Source organism: Cinclus cinclus, chromosome 4 (assembly GCF_963662255.1).
Source record: "Cinclus cinclus chromosome 4, bCinCin1.1, whole genome shotgun sequence".
Taxonomy (NCBI): domain Eukaryota; kingdom Metazoa; phylum Chordata; class Aves; order Passeriformes; family Cinclidae; genus Cinclus; species Cinclus cinclus.
The window spans coordinates 41,315,125-41,324,855 of record NC_085049.1 but is presented as its reverse complement, the minus strand read 5'-3'; positions in this window follow the sequence as shown (position 1 = coordinate 41,324,855).

Below are 9,731 nucleotides of genomic sequence, written 5' to 3'. Positions count from 1 at the left end.
TAACATGTTTTTACCCTTTGTTTTTTCTCCAATGGTCTGAAGCTCCACATTACAACCAAAGTAACTATATACAGTGCTTTTACCTAGTAGTACAATGGGCAATTTATCTGCTCTCTTTGTTATCCCAAAGAAATGGGGATACCCCTTAAAGCATTTCCAGATGTTGCTTCCTTTACTTGACCACTGGTGAGTTGTTTACAGCCTCATCTTATAAAAGCTCCAGTGTCAGCTTGTGTCCATTTGTCATCACATCTACCCTCTTCTGTTCTGCACTCTGTGTTTCCATTTCTTGATGGCTTTGCTATCTTACCAGGCTGGTATTTCTGAATACTACATATTTGTGGTAGCCATAAAATATATCATTCTACATAGAACAATTGATTATTATTGCTATCACAATAAAACTATTAATTAATACATGGTTAAAGGAAACTAGAAGGAATTAATGACAACCATCTAGTCGATGGAAAAAATAGAAGGTCTTAATGCCAACCCAAGTAAAACAACAACAGTTCAGAGAGGGCAAGCCTGATGCACCTCTGCTATGAGCCTTGCAAACTCATTTCAAAGTCTGTAGCCAGATACAAACAATGCCAATACTGTATTGCAGGTCTACAGAGTCACAGAGTTAAGTGTATGTTTTGTAACTGCACCGTATCTCATGAGAAGCCCCCAGAATTTATTTTCATTTTGTGAGGTGGTGGTTGCTTCAAATCATCCTGCATTGTATCAAATTCCTCTACTGGATTATTGCCTGGCAAATTTTCAGAGTCTGGACTTTTACAGAGCTCTTCTGATCAGCGTGCAGGACACATCCTGACCTAAACACACCCAGTTGCTGCCTGGAGTCCTCTTCTGTCTCCAATGCAGTCTGGGAGAGACCTGCCTCCCTGCTGCTGCACCAACTGGGACTAGAAATTTGCACAGTAAAGGGAAGACAGATAATCCAGGCAACCTTGGGAAAGAATTAAAAAGGAACTGATGTGAGGCAGACATAGGACAGAAAATGGGATTAAGCAGGTTTTAGGAATGGGATAGTGGGAAGAGCAGAAGGTGTCAAAGAGTCTGAGCCCTCGGGAAAGAGACATGATCAGCAAGGAAGCTCAGTCTCTACTACATGTGAAGCAGAGAACTCACAAATGTAAAATCAGCAGCACCTTCAGCTTCATGAACCGCATCACTGTGAGAAGTACAGAGATAATTCAAATACCAGATGAGTAATAATCTTCATGCAATTGCTAGATGAAATGTAAGATATATCACCTAAACTAAATGCAAAGAGCTCTTCAGATCCGCCTAAGACCTGAAATGTGATACATTTCTTCTCTTTATATTTCTCAGCACTGGTTAATTTAAAAAATGCATTTACTTCAATCTTAAAACAGTCAAGCAATTGAAATTTGGATCTAAATTTACACAGATCAAGTTAACATCTTATGGAAAATGTTCTATAGGTGTTGCAAAAAAAAACATTTATGGTCCAACAGATGCAAAAAGAGACTATCCCTGCAGACAAGGAAAAAGAAGCAAAAAACTAAAGATAGTTACTACTATGAATTTAAAATATTGAAGTATAGTTGATCTTTGACCTAAAATCACCTAGGAGAGTGATTGTAACATTTTTGTTAAAAACCTAGATATAAGAAGAGGTTTGTGATTTCTAAAGTCTAAAGATATCAAAAATGAAAGAATAATTACTTAATTTACTTTGAAAAATACTTTTTATTTTCCATCAAAAGCTGGTTGAAATGTGCAAGAATTTATCTGCCTTTAAAAGTCACTTTGAGCAACAGCAGTAATCCCTTCTTAGATGGAGAACACTGAAGCTACCTGTAAACCAAATTGCATTTTCCACAGATGACAAGGCAGCTCAATATAATGGAACCCAGCTGTTAGACTAATTTCTAATTTACCCATAAATGAAGAAAAGAAAAATATAATCCTCAAAGCAAGTTGTTGTGATATTACGGAATCCATCATAATGAAGAAGTGCCCCCACTTTGCAGAAAGGTTAACTGTACAAATGGTATTGCATCAATGGAAATGTTAATGAGTTTGTGTGGCAGCAGGTGAGCAAGAGCTGGCAGAAGGAAGCTGTTGTGGTAGGCAGATAATTACAATGGAAGTCATGTCTTTGGTAATGACTGGGATTCACATCACATATCTTCTCAGTCACAGTACAATTTTGCTAGCTCTGTTTATGGTAATCTATGGGATTATTTGACAGCAAGGTGACACTTTGACTTTGGAACAAATTTCTTTCATAGACAGCACAATTACTGATATTGTGACATTCAATTAGACATATCACTGATATATAATTTTGATTTTAGATAATAGACAAACATAAGTTAAATTTTTCATTAGTACATGAAGGTTTTTTGGTTCTCAATTTTTTTTCATATGCTATGGCTTTGATCTTACTAATGTGTAGGAGTTGGGAGAAATTTAAAAGCTGTGAATTTTTAACCATTCAGATGCAGGATTAGTAAAGAAAAAGAAAAAAATATGCCTTACAAACATGGAATTGTCTTAAAGAGAAGGAAAATAAATTTCAAGGCAATGTTTATCTCTGTTATAAACTCTGCTACATAACAACAAATCTGTAATATGCTTTTCAGGAGGGAATTCTGACAGTAGCTTCACATGCTTTATCGTATTGTAGGCCAAATCCCCAGCTAACCTATTTACCTCAATCTCACAAAACAGTTAAAAATAGGAAAATATTCATGTGAAGAATCAAATCTCTGTGGCCCATTCTTCCCTTTATGGAAGGAATGTGAAATAACAGGGAGAGGACTACACTGACAACAAATGTGATGATTACCTCCTGAAGTTCCACCCTGTCCTAGGTCTATGGCAGTAAGTGGGGTCTCACTCTGAGTATTTAATTGCAAGAGCAGACAATACAGCACTCCACTGATATTTGCATGTAAGTGTCCTATACTCACCAGTGATTAAATATGTACTTCGGCAAGCAGAAAGTAGTTTTCTACTTGAAATTCTTCAATAAATGCTTTGTGCAAATGAGGTTTGACTTCTGGGATGCAAAGTGTCTAGTCACCTAAAGCACTTTTTATTACTTCAGTTCTCTGAGTAGTTCATCTAATTTTACACAACTGCCTCATCCAAAATCTCTTGCTTCATGAAATTCTATCTTCACAAATACAGCATTGTAAATAATTAATTTATGGGGAAAAAGAAAACAAGAAAAGAGGATACAAGGAGGAGTATGAATATATCAGAAGCAAAACCTTAATTAGAAGACAAAAACATTTCTGCAAATATATTACCTTACTATAGGCATGGCTCTTCCCCTACTAGTGATATCCCTTCTGCCCTTGATGTAGGTTTTACAATTTAAAATTTTGTATCTGCCTTCTTTTTAGCTCTGAATCTGTGGAAGTGTTTGTTACTTTATGTTATGGGATCTAAGTATTTATCAAAGAACAGTAATAAGGAACAATAGTCACTTTTATGCTGCATCATTCTTCCATTGAACTTAAGTTCCAACTTTCATACAGAAATTGGATTAGGAAAGTTGGCTTAGGTAACTTATTTATAGCCATGATGTGGAAAAAAACAATTTGCTATCAGTATCCTGTTATTTCCACTTCTGTTGAGAAATTTGTGACTTGAATGAACAAAACCTAAGGCCTTAATAGGATGTTGCTAGGATTTTTTAGACTAGTCACATTTTTCTCTCTCCAAGGATACAAGTCACAGTCATAATGATCTTACATTTGTAGAGTGGTTTTCATGCCAAAGAATGCACAAATGCTTCAAAACTTGACTAATTACACACATGAATCTTACTGTTCACCACTGAATACCAGCAGCCTCTGTTGTGAAATGTTTTTACCAATACACCGTAAAGTTCACTTTAGTACAAGATATGACTGCTATAAAGCAGGAGGAGTCTCAGCAGGCAGACAATAACAATTTAAATGGAAATGCAAAGAGACCACTGAAGTTAACATACTACTTAGGAAGTGTGTCACATTGATTTAATGACCTTCCTTTTGTGTTTTGAGAGGACCATACATACAGTAGCTCACCTAGCAAGTTCAAGTGCACTTGATGCACTTAGAGACTGTTCTCCAAGATGCTGAGTACTGTGGTTCACAAGACAACAAATGGTAAGTCTGTAAAAATGACATGATTAAATGTAAGTAAGTTCTTAAGTGCTTTACTGATCAGAACTCCCAGAGCTGTATAAAAGAGTCTGTGCCCCAGATAGTCTAACATTCACATCTTTAAAGTAGGATTCTTGAAAGAAGAGAAATAGAGGCAGTGAAGGGTTTTTTTCACTGGCACCGTTTATAAAGCCAGAAAAAATAATTTGTCCCCAAATCCCTTCTCTCACCCATTCCTTTAGAGTTTTCTTTATGAGACTGAACTGAAGAGGACAAGGGTTCTGTTTAAAACAATACAAAACAAAACAACCAAAACCAACCAACCAAACAAACAAAAAAAAAAAAATACAAAACCGAACAAACAAGAAAAGCAAAGAAAAATATAGACAAAAACCTATATCTGTAAGACTTTTACACAGCTGTTAACATAACTCTAGAGATGCTGGTTTCCATAGACCTCTCCAGTGCTGCAACAAAGATTGCACAAGAGGGAAGTTTACTCTAAGCACTACTTCAATAATTTCTCAGGTGGAAGTAAATGTGCCTGAAGATGGATAGCTGCCACAGCCACTGCTGCTGAAGAGAATGGAGAGAGTGGACAGCAGTTTGATGAGACTCTCAGGAGATAAGGAGCATCCAAGTCCAAGAGTCTTAAAGGAGCAAAAAGGAGGGTCACCACAGCGAAGGTTGATTTTGAATAGGAAAATCTGTTATCCTACTATTTTCCTGAAGTTCATTGACAGGTTCTTCAGTCACCCTCAGACAACATAGAACCATCTATTCTCAGACCTCTGGGTACAGATCTGTTGCCTTTTATGTCAGCATTTGGATTGGAGTTAGATTGCTTACATTAAGCATGTCATGAATCGTGACAGTTATGCGTCTCAAAAAACATCTACAAAGGCCAATGTGCCAAGACAAAAGCAGCTAAACAAATATTAATAATACTTCCTAAACATAATACTTCCTAAGGTGAAATCCAAAGGAAATGTTAAAGAAAGTGTTAAAATTTACCTTTTACCCCCACGTTAAGACTGTAGCAGTGCACATACAGTAGATACCTTACTTCATGATGTTATATACAGTGTAGAAATTACATGCTCAGCCTGCTCTGAATAGGGTTAGCAGATTTCTAGAAAATATTTTCAGAAAAGTGCATTTTCTATGTGAGATAGGCATTTAAAAGGCCTGTGAGCAGTATGACTTTTAAAAGTCGAACTGCATCAAAAACTCAGCTACCCAAGGTTCATTGCCTGAACCCAGGGAGGCTTCCTGAGCCTGTGTCTGAAACACAGAGCATCTCTTTCTTTCTGAGCAAAAGTCTTAAAGGTCTGAACCTATATTTTCCACCTCTTGGGCAATATTATGCCAGAGTACTGATATTGTAAAGAGAAGGAAGGGGACATCCTTGGTATCTTTGCATGGAGTAAGTAGAAGTATACAGAAACCAGAAAGAGTTGCCATAATATCCAGTCCAGTTAGTGGCTTGCAGAAAAATTCACTCTTATTGGAGGCATCCAAAGATCTGGAAAGGATTGTTATGTTAAAGTTGTCCTTTTAAGTCTGCTTTTACTCAGCAGTCAGAAAAATACATCAAGATGGAAATACGTACCTGTGACCTTCTTTTCTTGTATTCCCAGTCCTACAGGTAATTAGTCTCCTACTCCTCATACCAGAAGGTCTAAGGCAGAAGGCGTGAAACCTGAGGGTAATATATATTCTGTGATACCAAGGAATGCTCCAGTTCCCATGAATGAATATTCAGCCCTGACAGAAATTCAATTCGGTATCAGCATGAGGTCTGACAGGTAATCCCCATTCCCTGCCATGGTTCCTATGGTAAAGAAACATATTCCCCTATGGTTTCCCAAGTGCATTCCAGTAAAGTGTCAAATCAAGAGACTAAAATGTGGTGAGACACCAGCTGGCACCAACAACAGTTTGGCATGGATGCAGGGAGTGTGAGGGCAGCTGAGGAGCAGAGAAGGACAGTAGCAGGAGCTGGGGCACAGGAGGAATGGGAGAGACACAGTCAAGATGCCTGCAGGTATCTAGGTTTATTCATGGCATACCACCTGAAGTGAGAAGGAAGCTCTGTAAAATAGGACCTGGGGAAGGGGATTCAGCTATTCATTCACAGTCTTATCCTGGGAACTCCCAGCTGGCTTCCACCAGACAAGACTGGAGCTATCAGAGTAAAATCCAGTGCTGTGGTATTAGGAGGCAGAAATTAAAAGAGTATGCTTGGAAGAAATACCCCTTGTTCTCACACGTGAAACAACAGTTTTGTTCCCCAGATAAAATTTAATTTATCCTTTCCCTTGTGCTTGTCGGAGATGCACAGTGGGAGAAGGAGGAGGTAACTAGCAATGAAAGGGAAAGAAGAAAAGGCTATCCTTTAGTTGCACATGCAAACGGTGGTAGCACTTCCCCCATCTCCAGGTCTCAATATGTTCTGAGAAATACTTGTCAAGCCTTGGCCCTGACCAACAGCACCTGGGCTGAGCAACTGTTGAGCTTATCAGAAATACCATCTGCTCCCAGGAACTTGTGCTGCCTAATGAGCTCCTCCCCTTGTTTTTGAGCAACCTTGGAAACTTTTTTGCCTGAATTACAACTCAAGTGGAATGATATTTTTGTTTTCATACCTTCAAAGGAAGTTTCCTATCTGAAGTGCGGCTACGATGAAACATTGCTATGACTAAAGTCAATTGTGTTGTGGCCCTATAAACAGTGGTCTAAATTGAGACCCTTTGAGCTGTCCTGGACCACAGCAGGCTGTGACCAGCAGCTTCCCTCCAAGCAGAACCCATCTCAGAGCCAGCAAACTCTCAGGTTTGCTGTACTCAAAGGATTGACGAATGACAATAGATCTGACACCCCCACTCACCTAGGCTCAACCCTTCACGCATTCACATGATGATAAGGCATCTGAAGTGAGTGTTCCTCTACTATCGAAGGCAATTTTTCATAGGTACCTTGTACAGACTTTTTATGTCTCTGTGCATGCAAGCATATCTATCAAATGTGGGCGAAATGCTGCTCTCCTTGATTCTTAAGTACTTTAGATTTGTAAGTTAGGCCTGTAAGTAAATTACTGTTGTGATATAGTAAATCCTATATAAATTCTTTGACAAATTGTTTAAATTATGATGTAAATTAAGAGAAATGTTAAGTTTAAGTACTAACAAATTTAAATGCTGTTAAGTGTTACTGGGCCCTTAGGGTTTGGATTGATTGGCTCTGGATTTTTTTTGTTGCTTTTCCTTAGCCTGCCTTAACCATATAGTAAGTAGTAGAGTAAACCTTGCCAACAAATTTTGTCGTGCTGTCACTTTCATATCAAACCTGTTCTCACTGATGCCTTCACTGGCAGTTCTTTAAGCAATTTTAAAACACTCTTTCATGATAGGAAGAATTTGAGTAGGAAAGAGAAACAGGTATAATGTGTTCATGAAGAAGTAATTCCCTCAAACAAGGAGAAAACAGCAGGACAAAAAACAGAGATGAAAGAAAATCATTCAACTGTGAAACACTCTGGGAGTGGGAAAGGTGCCTCTAAGGGCTCCACTTTGCACTTGGAAGGAGTAAGGGGAATTGACCGAAGTGCCTGGATACTAGAGGCTTCCTATTGCCCCTGCAGCAATCAGGCTGCCCACAATGAAAAAGTAACAGGGACTGAAATATAGTTTAATTTTTAACCTCTTTTAATATTAAAGATATGCAAGTTTGATTAAAACAGAAATTTAAACCAAGAGTGAACTGCTCACTGAAGAGCAGCTGAGTATAGTCTGCAGCTGATTTTCCACTGCAACATGCTGTTCCACAGTCCTTCGGCTCCCTCTGCTGTTTAATCGAGTCACAAATTTTTCATATTTGCATGGAGTTTTTACTCGGTTTGTAAACCTCTGTTTTGATAAGAAAAAAGGAAGCAGATTAAAATTGCACCTGAAGCAATGAAATGATTGCTCAATTTGATAAACAGTGTGTGCAAAGTTCCATGTAATTATTGTCCCTCCTTTTCTCAGGGAATGAGAAGAAGCCCATCAGACTGTCCTGATGTCACACTTTCTGGTGACTTGCTGTGCATATATTCTGCCATTATAATTTGTCTTGATATAACTAAAAATTATCTGTTGCTTAAACTGACTTTTTCTGTATATGAAATTTTATTTCATAGACATTATTACACAGAATCAAATAATATTTAAGTTGGAAAGATCACTAAGTCCAACTGCTAACCTAACAACACCAAGTCCACCACCAAACCTACACCTTAGTTTACATGTGTCCTCTAAATACTTTCAGGGATGGTGACTCAACCATTGCCCTCGGTAGCCTGTTCCAATGCTTGACAACCCTTTCCATGAAGAAGTATCTCCTATCCAATCTAAACCTTGCCTGGCACAACTTGAGGTTGTTTCCTCTTGTCCTGTGACTTGTTTGGGAAAAGAGAAAAAAGCCCCACCTGGCTAAAACTTGTTTTCAGGTAGTTGTAGAGAGAGATGAAGTCTCCCCCAGGCCCCATTTTCTTCAAGATAAAGAACCCAAATTTCTTCAACTGCATTTTATATGACTTGTGCTCTAGATGCTTCACCAGCCCTATTTCCCTTTCCTAAACATGCTCCAGCACTTGAAGTGAGGGGCTCAAAACTGAACACAGGATTTGAGATGTGGCCTCACCAGTGTTGAGCACAGGGGGACGATCATTGCCCTGGTCCTGCTGGCCTCACTATTTCTGATACAGGCCAGGATGCCATTGGCCTTCTTGGCCACCTGGACACACACTGGCTCATGTTCAGACAACTGTCAACCAACATCCCCAGGTGCACCTTTCCAGACACTGTCCCCTCAGCCTGTAGTGCTGCACAGGGTTGTTGTGACTCATGAGCAGGACCTGGCTCTTCACCTTGATGAACCTTGTACTGTTGACCTCAACCCATCAATCCAGTCTGACCAGATCCCTTTGCAGGGCTTTCTGACCATCCAGTAGATCAACACTCCCACTCAGCTTGGTGTCACCTGCTGAATGTGTGCTTCATCCCCTCATCTAGATCATCAATAAAGATACTACACAGGACTGGCTCCAGTACTGAACCTTGGGGAACATCATGAATGACCCACAGCCAGCTGGATGTAGCACTATTCACAACCACTGGGTTCAGCCACCCAGCCAGTTTTAACCCACTGAACAGTGCACCTATCCAAGCCAAGAACAGCCAGTTTCTCCAGGAGAATGTTGCGAGAGACAGTGTCAAAGGTTTTACTAGAGTCCATGTAGACTGCATCCACCAGGTCACCTTTTCACAGGAGATCAGTTTGGTCAAGGAGGACCTGCCTTTCATAAATCATGCTGCCTGGGCCTGATAATGGAGTATCGTGTGTATGCCACATGATTGCACTTAAGATGATCTGCTTCGTCACCTTTCCGATCCCAAAAGCCAGGCTGACAGGCTCTAGTTCCCTGGATCCTTTCAACCCTACTTGCAACTGGGCATCGCATTTGCTAACCTCCAGTCAACTGTGACCTTCCCATTAGACCATGACTGCTGATAAATGGTGGGAGATAGTTCGGTGCCTGCTCCCTCAGTATCC